Here is a 16,042-nt window from a genome sequence, read left to right as displayed (position 1 = left end):
ATGCAGCACTTTGGCAGAGACCTAGTGGTCTCTTACCAGGAGAGATCAGCCAAAGATATTTATGAACTTCGGGATCTAACCTCCAGTAATTTAAATCAAGTCTTTTAGGGTAGGTACCAAATTTGAATGGAAAAATAAATCAATATAATTTTTCAGTATTGGTGCACACAGCACAGTGAAGCAAATCTTAATAAGTAAACTGTTTGAGAAGCAACCTTTTTTGCCCAGCTGAGTAACCATTATCCTATGAGAAACATTTGCCCAGATGAGCAAACTACTTATTCAGATACATTGATATGCAGGAATATCATGAAACAATCAGCAAAGTTGTTTATTGGCTTAAAATTTTCTTGGAATAGTTAAGCCTTGTTGACACAGGTATTCTCAGCTTTCAATCTTCAGCATTAAGCTATATGATGCAGGTGGGTCTTACTTCCTGGTAAAGATGAGCTGGATTTGTCTTTATAGAGGAAGGGTCAATGTTTTTATGGAAGAAGGACATTCTAAGCAAGAGAAAAAAAAAAACTCATGAAGCTGATGAAGAACGTATATAAAGTATTAAAAATAAAGTATTTGTTCTTTGCTGGATTTGAGTGAATAGAGAATTAGCTAAGAAAGGGAGTTTAGGTTACATAGCAGAGAACTAGGAATCAGTGCTCTGTTCTCTCAACAAGGAGGTGCCTTCAAAGGTTTTAAATATCTAACCTTTGGGAAATGTTTGTGGTTTCCATGGGTTTTTATTTAGTTGTTAGTTTGATTTTTGGTTAGTTTTGCTAGAAAATCTGTTTTGAAGTGGTCACACAATATAACATGGATTGAAAAACTGTTTCTCCAAATTTAAATTTTAGAATATGAATATTTTTGATATTTTAATACGAAGAACCACGCTTTGAAGATGATTGACAATGAGAGTTAAATGACAGCAGAAGAGCGAGACTTTGTACATCTTCACTTCCATCTCTGCATACATTATGGGGGTAGAGAAGAGGCATTATTTATTCATTTTGGAGGCAAGAAAGGGATAGTCCAAAGTTTGACTTAATATTAGTCAAGTAACACTGCTAAGATTCATGGCAAAGAGCTCTTATAGTGATCAATATTCTATTTTTTTTTTTTTCAGATTCTAAGAAGGTCTAGGAAGAACACAATAGCAATTTAATATTGTTAGACAAATCATGAGTTTCATATTTAGACCAATCTAGATTCTAATCCTGACTCCAATATTTAAAAGGCATATGACTTTGGGCAAGTTAGTTAACCCCCTTTTCTCTCTGCTCCCTTAAGACGATACTACCTTGTGAATGTGTTGTGAACATTAAATAAGGGAAAAAAGCAGGTGTAAGGAGAATGGCTGTGCTTCAGTCAAGAATAGGCTGAGGTAAACATCTGGTGTAGCATGACACAGCAGCACTGGAGTGCAGGCGCAGACTCCCATACATTACATAACCACAGTCATGTAACCATGTTATGGGTGGGCTCATCACCTGGCTCTGAGCCACTATTGTCTGTGAGTAACATAACTGAATTGTGCTGTTGACTTAAAGAGAGAGAGCCACTGGCCACCTTGCAGGTGGACAGAGGGGAGACAGGAAGAGGCGAGTGCACCAAGGAGTTTAGTTGTAGGCATGGGGGTGGCAGGAGGTGCAGAGCCGGTGCTGAGGGGCTGCAGTCAGAGCAGGAAGTCGAGAAAAAGGCTTATGGAGAGAGAAAGAAGAAAGCCATATCCCATCTACCTACAGTCACTTGAGTGTTCTTTGAACTACCTGCCACCCATCCACCAGCTCCCCTTGGATCCCAGCTTGGGTGGGAACCTGACATTTGGCATATTTGGCAGCGTTCTAAGGTGAGTGAGCCCTCGGTCTCCGATAATCCCGGGTCGACTATGTGGCCATGCTCCTTGGATGGGCTCCGGTGGAAACATGACTGGTGGTGGATGAGTCCCCCATGAGCACGGAGAAGGCACTGAAGCACCTGGAAGCACACTGCACCAAGAAAGAGTGAGTCTTTGTTGGCAAAGTTAGGTAGGCGTTTTTGCTGTGCTAAGGGAAGTGCATGCTCAGTCCCTGCAGGATGCAGTGCAAGTTGGAAACTCCCACTTAGTCTGATACCAAGGAGCAAAAACTCCCTCTGTGGGCTTGCTCCTTGGTCCACCAGAAAATAGAGCATGAACAGCTACTTCAGACCCAAGGGTGGGCCCAGGAACCCACTACTGTGGTGGAGCACACTTCTTATGGTGCCTACACCCCCGCTGAGTTGCATGAGTTAGGCAAACAATGTTGACAGCATTCAGGGAAACCCCTACCCACCTGGGAAGTGCTGTTAACTTTGTGGAGGTGATGGTCCCTGGAGCAGCATTTCCAGTAAATGCCCACGATGGTGCAGGATGATGCTGCTCAATCAGTCCTGCCTGGATGCTCCAGCTCATGTATTACTTGCAGATGAGTGGAGGAATACAGCCTTTTGTGTTTGATTAGGGAATTGGCTGAGGTGCCCAGCTTGGTGGGACATTGGATGACCAGAGGCCACATATGAAATTGGCAATCCACTGGTCCCCTACCAAGGTACAGTGGGTGCTGGCACTGGCAGATACTGGTGCAGATTATAGCCTTGTCTATGGGAACTGGGATAAGTTTCCAGGCAAGGCTACATATATACATGGCTATGAAGGCTGGTCATTGAGTGTAACCTGTATCTTCGCACGCTGGCATCAACTGCTTGGCTCCCCACTTATACACTGTGTTTGTCTCTCCTATACCTGAATTACATTTTGGGAGTGGATATTTTACATGGCTTGGCAGCTATGCCATCTATCATGGATTTGATGGATTACTTGACAATGTAATAGGGACAGTACCACTATGTGGTGGACTTGACTCATGCATTCTTCTCAACTGATATTGCTCTAGAGAGCAAGGAACAGTTTGCATTCACATGAGAAGGGCGACAATGGACTTTTACAATGTTGCCGCAGGGCTATGTGCGTAGCCCCACCATGTGTCACGGTCTCGTTGTCACAGATTTAGCCACCTGGTAATGTCCAAAGGGGGTCCACCTGTTCCATTATGTTGATGATATTATGTTAATGTTTGATTCTCTTGCAGAGTTACAAGCAGCGACACCCCTCTTGTGACAAGATTTTAACACATGTGGTTGGACAACCCATAAATCCAGGGTCCAAGGACCAGGATTGCCTGCCAAATTTTTAAGAGTCATATCCCTGGCCCACCACAGTTGTGCAACTGCAGACCTTTGTGGGCCTCCTGGGGTATTGCTGGGTGTTTGTGCCCCATTTGGCTCAAATGATAAAACCATTGTATCGGTTGACAGAAAAGGGGGCTACTTGGGTTTCAGACAATGAAGCTGAGACAACATTTTTGGTATCCAAGTGGGCTATTAAGCAAGCACAGACCCTACAAATCATTGACCAGGAGCACCCATTTGAGCTTGATGTGCATGTGACAACAGATGGGTTTGGATGGCGCCCACAGCAGCACATGGAGCACTTTAGAACAGAACGTAGGCTTTTAATCCCAACTTTGAAAGGGAGCTGAGCTCCAGTACGCATTAACAGAAAAGCAGTTAGCAGCTTCATATGCTGCCCTTCAGGCTCATGAGAGTGTAATGGGACAGACTATGGTTATTATGTAGACAACTTACCCAATAGGGAGGTGGATATGTTCATGGGTAACAACCCCCAGGAATGGGATGGCACAGTCATCCACTTTAGCAAAGTGGGGTGCCTACTTAGAATGGAGGAATACTCTGAGTATGAGCCTCTTAATAGAATTATGAGAAGTCTTGGGACCTGTAGTCCTGATTCAAGATAAGGCCATGGGTCAGCCTGAGGCACCCTTAGACCCTGAGTCATAACTGTTTGTTTAAACAGGGCCTCCCCCCCCACCCGCATCCATGATGGGGCATGATATATGGATGGGTCCATCCAGGGTGCTACTTCTACCTTGACCACTGTTGTGGTCCAGCTTTATACTGATAGCATATGGTTTGATACTGGGTGTGGACGAAGTAGCCAATGGGCTGAACTCAGAGCAGTGTGGATGGTGATCACCAAGGAGGGGACACCTATGGTAATCTGCACCAATAGTTGGGCAGTTTATTGAGGCTTAACCTGTGGTTAACTACCTGGAAGATACAGAATTGACTAGTTGGTCACTGGCCCGTTTGGGGCCAAGACATGTGGCAAGACCTAAGGGAGGAAGGATGACCTCCTCCAACCAGTTATGGGGATGAATGGAATCTGTTGTGGTCTGCCTCAACACCCCTAAAGGAAGGGGAACAAAAACCTGGCTTTGGCCATGGACCTTCCAAGCCCCCCACTACAGATGGCTGGCTATTGTAGTCCCCTGATGGGAGAGTCTACAGTATGATTTACAAGTCACTCCTTGGGTATTTAATACATGGCCTCCATGATTGACCATTCCGTGGGGGACTGGCCTGGGGGTTCTGCCCTGTGGGTGTGTCTCCCTACTAGAAGAACTCCCTTGGCCTAGTGGGTGGAGTGTAAGGAAAATACCTGTACTTCAGTCAAGAATAGGTTGAGGTAAATATCTGGTGCAAGATGACACAGCAGGATTGGAGTGCAGGCACACACACAATCTCATGCATTATATAACCACAGTTATATAACCATGTTATGGGTGGGCTCATCACCTGGCTCTAAGTCACTATTGTCTGTAAGTAACATAACTGAACTGCACTGCTGATTCTGAGAGACAGAGCTCCTGACCGCCTTGCAAGTGGACAATGGGGAGCCAGGAAGTGGCGAGCACACCAGGGAGTGCAGCTGCAGGTGTGGGGGTGGCAGGAGCTGTGGAGCCAGCACTGAGCGGGGATGCGGCTAGAGATGGTGGCTGAGACAAAAGCCGATAGAGAGAGAGAGAGAGTAAAGCCATATCTCATCTACCTATGGGTCCCTCAAGTGTTCTTTCAGCTACCCGCCACCTGTCCACCTCCTCCCCTTGGACCCCGGCTTGGGTTGGAACCTGACAGCAGGGGTTAACAGTTTGGTCCAAAATTGAAAAGCATTAAACATTAACATATATTTTTAGCCTTTAACTTACATAGAGTTTTATGAAAATGTGCACAAAGAAGGGGGAATTATGACTCTGGGCCAAATTTCTAATTGATACAGCAGCTGAATTTCAAGCCTTCCAAGCCCTGGCTTCTCATGCGCATGTATTTGTTTCACCTGCAATTTTCCCTAAGACTCTTCATTCATATTAACATCACAAGGAAAATTAAAGGTTTAAAGCTGGTTCTCTAGAGGACATCTACCCTTTGATCTCCCAGGGAGATCAGAGCTTTAATCTGAAAAGGAATGATTATGATTGGACATTTGACTACTGTGCAGAGGAAGCCCTCCAGGGAAACACACCAGAAATAACTATTGCTTTATGGGTAAGTATGAGGAGTGTCATGGCTAAACTGGAGGTGACAGGCAGGGAATCAAGAGTTAGGAGACAGGCTTTGCTTATTCCTATAGACATTCAACCATGTCACAACTTTATGCTCAAATTCTTTATCTATGAATTTCAGACTTTACAAGGCCATTACCGGTATTATATGAGACAATGTGGGTGAAGTATTTTAAAATTTCTAAAAATACAAATGGATGTAAATTTCAATAGATTTTTATATTGATTTTCTTCAAATACAGAGATGCAAGATGAAAGCAATTAAAATATGAGGCAGCAGCAGCCAAGTTGTTATGTGATCTCAGGTTATTGCAGAGTCCTTCCTACCACAGGAAGTAGGAAACTAACAAAAGATTAGCAATAGTGCATGAAAAATCTTTCAGGAATTTCCAAGTGCTCAATGCATGAGACTGCAGCAATGGACAGCACTAAGCAGGAAAAAATGTCCTCTTGATACCTTTTTCTCATATTCTGCACAATGTTTAAACACAAACTTGAAAATTTATTCTTAATCCTGCATTCTTTAGAAAGATATTCTACTCTATTATTGAACAAGTCTTCACTGAGCACCTACTGTATGCCAGGATGTTGATTTCCACGTAAGGAGAGCCATTTATGTACCAGGGATCATTTTAAACACTAAATAATTATCTCATTCAATTTTTATAACAATTTATAAGGTTCATGTTGATATGCCCTTTTTAATATATCAAGAAATAGACTCAGAAAGATAACGTAACTAACGTAATGTAGATACGAGGTAGGTTTTGGCAGAATTGAGGTTTAAATCCAGTTCTGCACCATTCCAGAGGCTGTGCACTCAAACACAATGCTGTATTGACAGTTGAGTCTTTGGAAGTCTTTACTTTTCTTCAACTGATTTAATTAAATTTCACAAATGTCTTTAAAAGAGACACAAAATGAAATTTGTATCAATTTTTAGAATACACTGGCTTCATCCAGCAATGTATGGGCCAGAATAAGAATGAAAATACTATGAATAAACATTTGAATGTTCTAATGCAAGAGGTTTTTAAGCAATTTTATTTCATATTTAGTCCTAAACAATAGAAATTTAAACTTTGCTTTACATTCCCAACTTTTGGATTCAGATGTCAGATGTTCACAGTGTTTTATTTGTCTTTCAAGACAGGAAAACAGAGATTCTTTATCTTATAGTATAGATGTATTTGTTGTAATCCAGCTTATTCCATTGAAATACTATAAAATATGTCTCTAATTTTTTAATTTTTTCTTTCTAATTTTTATTATAGGTTTAAGGGGTACATGTGCAGATTGGTTACATGGGTAAATTGAGTGTCATGGGAATTTGGTGTCACCCATGTAATCAGCATAATACCTAATAAGTAGTCTTTTCAATTCTCACCCTCACCAAATCCTCCACCTTCAAATAGATCTCAGTGTCTATTGTTCCCTTCTTTGTGTCCATGTGTATTCAATGTTTTGAGAGAACACAAGGTATTTGGTTCTCTGTTATTGCATTAATTCACTTAGGATTATGGCCTCCAGCTCCATCCATGTTGTTGAAAGAGCCATTATCTCATTTTTTTTTTTTATAGCGCATAGTATTGTATGGTAAACATGTACCAACTTTTCTTTCTCCAGTCTGACATCAATGGGCAGCTATGTTAATTCCATGTCTTTGCTAGTGTGAATGGTACTGTGATGTACATACACATGCATGTGTCTTTATGGCAAAATGATTTATATTCTTTTGGGTATATACCCAATAATAGAATTGTTCAGTTGAATGGTGAGTCTTTTTTAAGTTCTTTGAGGAATAGCCACACTGCCTTTTACAGTTGCTGAACTAACTTACATTCCCACCAGCAGTGTAATGGATAGGGGTATAACTTTTATCCACAATCTCACCAGAATCTGTTATTTTTTGACTTTTTAACAATAGCCATTCTGACTGGTATGGGATGGTATCTTGTTATGATTTTGATTCACATGTCTCTGATGATCAATGATATTGAGCATTTTTTCATACGTTTGTTGGCTACATATATGTCTTCTTTCGAGAAGTGTCTGTTCATGTCCTTTGCCCATTTTTAAAATTATTTTTCTTGTTGATTTGTTTGAATTCCTTATAGATTCTGGATATTAGACCTTTGTTGAATTCATAGTTTACAAACATTGTCTTCAATTCTACAGGTTGTCTGTTTACTCTGTTGATAGTTTCTTTTATTAGACAGAACTCTTTAGTTTAACTAGGTCCCATTTGTCGATTTTTGTTTTTGTTGCAATTGCTTTCAGAGTTTGGTAATGAAGCCTTTGCCTGGGCCAGTGTTCAGAGTGGTATTTGCTACAATTTTTTTTCTAGTCTTTATAGTTTTAGGTTTTACAGTTAAGTCTTTAATTCATTTTGAGTTGATTTTTGTGTAAGTGAAAGGGGTCTATTTTGAATCTTCTGCATATGTCTAGCCAGTTATCCAAGTAGCATTTATTGAATGGGGATATCATTCAGCGTTACCAAAAAAATGCCATTTCTGTTATTCCAAGTCACATAAGATGGAATGCCTGAGAATGCCAGAAAGTAGTTGGAAGTGTGAGAGTAAAAGAGAAAGAGATAAAAAGAAGTAAAATCTATTTTCAAAACTTTCTCAACAATAATACCGATGCACTCAAATGCAGAAATGAAAACCCATAAACTGAAAATATTCAAGTCCAGAAACTGCAATGTGCAGTGTCATCGGAAAGCTTCATTTTGTGTCCAGCTCCACACAGAAAGAAAACCACAAATCACTTCAAATATGAATAACTATAAATCATAAACTTGGTTCCTTACAGTTCTTCAAGATGAGTATTGCATGGGAAAAGATTTTGTATCTTGGACCAAGAAAAAAAAAAAAACAGTTTTGGAGGCTTACAAATGTTTCCCATTGATATCAACATATCACACAGGCAGGTAGCCAAATCCCAATCTGGACTTTCGATTTATCTGACAACGTTTCTGTCACAGCAGAGGATCTGAGACGGTATAGAAGTGTTTGTATCCCAGCAGCAGGTAGAAGCCAGGGGATGTCTACCAAAGTTGTAAATGCGTGTATTTTGTAGTGTAGCTGAGAGATGACTGCCTCACGAGGTATGTCATGGAAAATTCTAAGGATGATGAAGCCAGACCACTCTGCATGGATCCACAGCAGGGAAGCAATGGAATGAGTGTGGCTGGCTGCCATTATTAAGAGGCCTTTTTTTTTTTTTTTTTTGCAATTGGAGCTCGGCTTTTTACTAGTACTAAAGGTGCAGAAGTGCAACTACAGAAGTTTATGCATCATATATCTATCATATATCTGTAGTAAGAGAGAAACATAACTCAATATGTTTAATTATTATGGCCAGTTTTCTTCACTAGTTTATGACCACAGACACCGTAGACCATTTTTAGTCTATAAAGTTAGCTAATTTATAGGATTTTCTGGTAACAGAGCTAATACACCCATTCTAGAGGATAATTTAGCAATACATGCCAAAAGCCTTAAAATGTGCATATGCTTTCTGTAGGCAATTTCAATCATAGAAATTAGTTTTAAGAAGGATTCGTTCAAATACCTAGCTAAAAAATGGTTACTCATGACAATATTAGTCATAAGAGTAAAAATTAGAATCAATCTAGCTCCTGTATACAGAAACGGTTAAACAAATTGCCACATATCAATAACTGAAATGCTATTCAGTTATTTTAATGGTCACTGTCACTGTACATTATGATTCTTAGAAATTTGAGAGTCACAGACCATTGTAAAAATAGGATAAACATTATAGGCATTCTCCTCTTCTAAAATGTACATGGACTTACCTAAAATCATATCCAGAGTTCAGAACAAAATGCCAAAATGTTCATGATTTCTCAATTGCATTTAGGAAACTGAAGTTAAAAATTTAACATTAGTGACTATTGAATTATAAAACATTCACAATATATTAGCTGAAAAAAGTCAGGATATGTATCATATATACAGAATTATTCCATCTTATATTTATATGACATCTGCATCAATGGAAAGAAACTGTATCTTGAAGTTCACTTTTGTCTTTTTAAAAGTTTGCTGAACCGGGCCAGGCATAGTGGTTCATGCCTATAATCCCAGCACTTTGGGAGGGTGAGGCAGGTGGATCACCTGAGGTTAGGAGTTCAAGACAAGCCTGGTCAACATGGTGAAACCCCGTTTCTACTAAACATACAAAAAACATTAGCCAGGCATGGCAGTGGGCACCTATAATCCCAGCAACTTGGGAGGCTGAGGCAGGAGAATAGCTTGAACATGGGAGGTAGAGCTTGCAGTGAGCCAAGATCACACCACTGCACTCCAGCCTGGGCAACAGAGCGAGACTCTATCTCAAAAAATAATAAAATAAAATAAAATAAGTTTGCTGAAACAAAAAATACTCAATTGCCTACTATTAAAGATAATTTATAACTTTTAAGCAAAGGTCACATATTTCAACAAAAATACTTTGTACATAAAGTAATGATAGGTCTCAATTTGGCAGTTTTCTGTGTTTCTGTGTGTTTGGTGCAGGTGGTAGAGGAGCATAACTGAAAGTATTATAGTTAGCTGCAATTATTATAATAGAAACCAGTTCTAGCTAATTTAAGCAAAATGACCATTTATCAAAAGGACACGAGCTAGATGACAACTTCTAGAATGGTGAAGACTCATATGAATTTCTCTGCAGTGAACCAACTATAATGTAAAACATCCAGCTAGTTAATCTTTGGAAATTTTCATAAGGACATAAAGCAAATGGATAAACATTTATTCAAGAAAATCTGTTGAATTTCATCAGACTTCTGTGGCACTTGAATTATGACTCACTCTTCCTATCTCAATTCACCCTGGTGTAAATTTCACTCCAGGTAGGTGAGGCCAAAAAACAGGGCTCCTTCTGTCCCCAACACCTGCATTTCATTTAAGGACTACAGCATTTCCCTGGGAGGGGCGATTTGCCATATTTCCTTATCTTTCCAAGCTTCATGTTGGAGAGGCTAAAAGCAAGCTTTCGGAGAGGTCAAGAACATTCTTTTTCCACACAGTCCTGAAAAAATTAGAGCAATAAGCCAGTAATTAGTTAGCCTAATAGCTGAGTGTTATACCAACAGAAGCACACAGATGAAAAGAGAGAGAAAAAATAGACGTAACAGGAGCCCCGTTAACACCACTGTAATCTCAAAAACACTAGACACGTGTCCCACACTCTACTTTTTGAGGAGGGAAGATAAAGTCTATGCACTGTGAGAGAGATAGGCTTTATCCAAATAGCCTCACCAAAGAACTAAACAAAGAGATAAGCAAATAACAATAAGCCCTGGGTGTGCTCAGTAGGAAGTTAGCAAAATACATTATCTAAAATGTGTGTATAAAATAAAAATTATGATAAATGAACAGGCAATAGAAACTGCCTGTCAGAGGGGCCAGATGTCAAACTTAGCAGATAGAAACTTCCAAGAAGCCATTATAAACATGCTCAAAGAAATAAAGGTATAAAGGTAAACCATAATGACATATGAAAAGATAAAAATTTCCAAACATAGAATGTAAAGTGATAAATGTCATAGAAGGTCTGAATAAAAAGTCTATATTTGAAAAGTAAAATCATAAAAGAGAAATTCACTGGAGGGTCCCAACAACAGATTTGAATATAGTTTAATAGAGATTATGTTATCCACAGAAAAGAGGGAGAAAAAAATATTTGAGAAAAATGAATATAATCCCAAAGAACTATAGCCAAATATTAAGCAGAAAAAACATATGTATAATTGAAATACTAGAGAGAGGGAGAAAAGATTAAAATAAATATTCAAAGAAATAATACCTTAAAATGTCCCAAATTTGATGAAATTATAAAGCTATCATCAAAGAAGTTCAAGAAACTTCACCTAAAATAAGTCAAAAAGATTGGTTCAGGCGTGGTGACTCATTTCTGTAATCCCACCACTTTGGGTGGCAGGGGCAGGAGGATTGCTTAAGGCCAGGAGTTAGAGACCAGCTTGAGCAACATAACAAAAATCAACCTGTATAAAAATAAAAAATTAAAAAATTTAGCCGGGCACAGGTATGTATCTGTGGTCCTAGCTACTCTGGAGGCTGACGAGGTAGGGTCACTTGAGCCCAGGGGTTCAAGGTTACAGTCACCTATGATTATACCACTGTATTCCAGCCTGAGCAGGGTGAAAGAGCAAGATCCCATCTCAAAAAGAGATTCACATCCAGACACTTTGCAGTAAAAATATTGAGAGGAATACAGAAAAAAAATCTTGAGAGTACCAAGAGAAAAAATAACATATCAGATAAAAAGAAACCCCAATAATATTAATAGTTAATTTCTCATCAGAAATAATAGATACCAGAAGGCACTAGGGGTGATATATTCAAAGTACTGAAAAATACACTTTTAAGCAAGAATGTTATATTAAGCAAAGCAAAACAAGGTTTTAAAATTAAGGCAAATAAAGACATCCCCAGATAAACAAACACTGAAAGAAGTTGTTTCTCACAAATCCACCTTACAAAAAACACTAAAGAGGCCAGGCACGGTGGCTCACGCTTGTAATCCCAGCACTTTGGGAGGCTGAGGCAGGTGGATCACAAGGTCAGAAGTTTCAGACCAGCCTGACCAACATGGTGAAACCCTGTCTCTACTGAAAATACAAAAGTTAGCTGGGCGTGGTGGCGCTCACCTGTAATCCCAGCTACTCAGGAGGTTGAGGTAGGAGAATCCCTTGAACCCGGGAGGCGGATGTTGCAGTGAGCTGAGATCATGCCACTGCACTCCAGCCTGGGCAACAGAGTGAGACTCTGTCTCAAAAAAAAAAAAGAAAAGAAAAGAAAAGAAAAGAAATTTTAAAGAAAGTTCTTCAGAAAGCAAATGATCCTAAAAAGAAATGTTCAAATCCATGCGTGTGCACACATATGCAATGAAGAGTACTGGTAAAGGTAATTATGTAGACAATTAGACTGTATAATTACATTTCATCTCCTTTCATCTCTTATTTTATTTATCAATTATATAAAATAATGTGTATATAATTGTATTGTTGAGCCTGCGACATATAGAAATGTAAAATATTTGGCAATAAAAGCAAAAAGAGGTGGGTGAGAGCAAAGCTATACTGGAAAAAGGAAATGACACCAGATAGTAACTAGAATTCACAGGAACAAGTAAAGAAAACCAGACATGGTAAATAAGAAAGTTATTATTACAATCTCTACAATTATATGCTTGATGTTATTTCTTCTCTTAGCTTTATAACAAATTAAAAATAAATAAAATAATAATTGTTACAACAGAGTGTTGGAGGTGTAACACATAACTGATGTAGCATGTATACCAATAATATTACATAAAGGAGGAAGAAGAAATAGACCTATATAGTAACAATGTTCTGTATCTCATTGGAATTAAATTAGTAAAAATTTGTAGAGGATTAGGGTAAGATAATATATATGGTAACCCCCAAAGAAAACATTAAATTTTTTTAATAAATAAAAAATTATAAAAGGAATAAAAATATTGTACAAGAAAATATTCACTTATGCTAAAAGAAAGCCATGAAGAAGGAAGAGAAGTACAAAGAAGACATGAACAAAATAGAAAATAAAACCAAAAGAGAAGATCATGTTCTAACTTATGAGAAACTATCCTAAATGCAAATGAATTAAACACTTCAATCAAAAGGCAATGGAATGCAGTGAACATAGCCATGCTTGCAGGGAAATGTATAACTATACTGGATGCATTTAATAAGTAGAAAGATATCACATAGAAAACTTAACCTTTAATGTTAAGACACCGAACACCAAAAAAAAAAAAAAAAAAAGAAAAAAGAAAAAAGAAAAAAAAGAGCACATTAATGCTAGAGCAAGCAAGTGGGAAGAAATAAGGATTAAAGAAGAAATTAGTGAAATATGGAATAGTAAAACAAAAGAGAAAATTGATAAAAACTGAATATCAGTTCTTTGACTATATCAATGAAATTGATGAAATGTAAGCTAAACTAAGAAAACAAAGGTAGAAGACTAAGGCAGAAAGGAAAGAGGGCACTACTGACTTTTCATAAGTAAAAGGGATTGTGAGGGAATGTGACAAACCATTATACCCACAAACTAGATAACTTAGAAGAAATGAACAAGTTCCTAAGAAGACAAAACAACCATAACTTATTTAAGAAGAAATGGAAAATGTGAATAGACCTAACTAATAAATCAAGAGATTAAATTGGTACTTTAAACATCTCCCAGAAAAGAAAAAAGCATAGGCTTGTTGTATAAGGCCAGTATTACCATAAACCAGATAAAGATATCATAAGAAAAATCGCAAAACAAATCCAGGGAACACGTAAATTGAATGATGTACCAAGATCAAGTGAGATTTACCAAAAGAACACAAGTTTGTTTTAACATCTGAAAATCAATGTAATACACTGTATCAAAAGATAAAACTACATGAGTATCTCAATAAATACAGAAAAACATTTGACAAAATCCAACACATTTTTAATAAAAAATATTTAGTGATCTAGGAACTGAAGGAAACTTCCTCAACCTCATAAAAGGCATCTACAAAAATCTAGGACTAAGATCATACGTAATGGGGAATGACTGAGTGATCATAAAAAATACGAGGATGTTGACTCTTGCTATTTCTTTTTACTATTGTAATGGAAGTTCTAGGCAAAATAATTAAGCAAGAAAAGGAAATAAAAGGAGTCATCTTACCAAGAAAGAAATAAAACCATCTATTTTCAGATGACATGATCTTATATTTAGAAATTTCAAAGGAAACTAGTAAAAAATAGAATAAATGAGTTTAACAAGGTTGCAGAACAAAATAATGATATACAAAAATCAATTATGTGTGTATATATATATATTTGCAGTGAACAATCTGCAACAATTCAGTGTATAACAGTATTAAAAATAATACAACACTTAAAAATATATTTAACAAAGCCAGTGAAAAAATTATATGCTGTGAACTATAAAACCTTCTTGAAAGAAATTAAGGAAAAACTAGATCAGTTGAACAAACCTTGTTTCCGCATCGGAAGACAGTTATTATTAAGATAACAACACTCCCCAGGTTAATCTACAGATTTAAAACTAACATTATCAAAATTTCAGCTGAATGTTTTTTGAATAATTTGACAAGCTAATACTAAAATTTATGTGAAAATGGAAGGGATTAAGAACAGCCAAAACAATCTTGAGAAAGGAAAATAAGGTTGAGGGACTTACACATCCTCATTTTAAAACACTGCAGCCTGAATTGCCACCATTTTAATCAGTAGAAAAGAGAAGGACCTGCTGCCTTTTTTTATTATTGCAAGAAAGAATTTCCTCTTATTTCAGTAACTGTAGGATGAACTATGATGATTAGCCAAGCTTAGGAACTCCCTTCTAAACATGTTGGTCAAAAATCTGGAAAAGTGAGGAGAGTGTCTCCAGCCAAATAATCACAGGCAAGATCAACCTTTAATTAGTATTTACAAGGTAAGGAATCCCTCAAATATACAAGAAAATGTGCTGACACTGGGCAGTCAAAACAAGAAAAATGTCTACGAAAAAATAAAAATAAAAAAATAAAAAAGAGCACATTAATGCTAGAGCAAGCAGGTGGAAAGAAAGAATAAGGATTAAAGGAGAAATTAGTGAAATACGGAATAGTAAAACAAAAGAGAATATTGACAAAACTGAACATCAGTTCTTTGACTATATCAATGAAATTGATGAACTGGAAGCTAAGCTAACTAAGAAAACAAAAGTAGAAGACTAAGGCAGAAAGGAAAGAATATGGATGTGGGTACTCTAATTTAAAACAAACTATGAAGGCCCCTACATATATATTCATTAAAAGGTTCTACAAGTTTTTAATACTAAAATCTTAAACAGCTGAGATGTTTTCCTCTTTTTCTGCCAATAAGTACTTTGTAAATATTTTAAACAATGAAATAATTTTGACTTTTAATAGTAAAATTATTTTATTTTAATTTTTAAAAATGATAACCCAAATATTTTTCAGTCACTGCTTTATTTTTTATAACTTTTAATTCCTCTAAGTATTCACAGGAACACCCAACTTGAATACTATAGCAATTCCTTCACAAGCATTTTTTTTTATTTTAATTAAATTGATAATATCATGCATGACACGTTGAAAATAAAAATAATGCTTTTCACTTACGCATTTTGGAAAGCTGCACATATTATCATCATATCTGTCATTAATGATTCAATCATATACTCATAAATTTTCCATGGACAGTGTAGTTTATTTCTAATGAAAGCTTTCAGTTTAGAATAAGAAGCATTCAACTGAGGCATTTTCAAAGTCTTCTTTCATTCAAATTGCTGAGGAAGCTTTAACTACCCTGCTGTCCAAATGACTCAGTGAAATTAATGATCCAAATTCAAAGTTAAAACCTCCATATTCTTTCTGGAAACTAAATCAGAACACTAGAAACTGGGAGAAAGCACTAATAAGCCTGTGATACCAATGCTTTCCTAAGGTGCCAATAAATCAACATTATTTCAAATTCCCTTGGTTCCCTAAAAAGAGCAATTATGTTAGTCAATACAGTGGGG

At 37.2% G+C, this 16,042-nt stretch overlaps 1 long non-coding RNA gene across 3 annotated transcripts in view; it reads right to left on the bottom strand.

The window, feature by feature from the left end:
• Nucleotides 1-283: 283 nt before the first annotated feature.
• Nucleotides 284-16,042, bottom strand: part of LOC112427584 (uncharacterized) — a 123,352-nt gene continuing 107,593 nt past the window's right edge. For all 3 annotated transcript variants that reach the window (XR_011610766.1, XR_011610765.1, XR_011610767.1), the window contains 2 exons: nt 9,256-9,324; nt 284-503 (listed from right to left, as the gene is read on the bottom strand). This is a non-coding gene — a long non-coding RNA (uncharacterized lncRNA). The remainder of the gene's footprint in view (nt 504-9,255; nt 9,325-16,042) is intronic.

Source organism: Macaca nemestrina, chromosome 12 (genome assembly GCF_043159975.1).
Source record: "Macaca nemestrina isolate mMacNem1 chromosome 12, mMacNem.hap1, whole genome shotgun sequence".
Lineage (NCBI taxonomy): Eukaryota > Metazoa > Chordata > Mammalia > Primates > Cercopithecidae > Macaca > Macaca nemestrina.
This window is presented reverse-complemented; position numbering and strand designations above follow the sequence as displayed.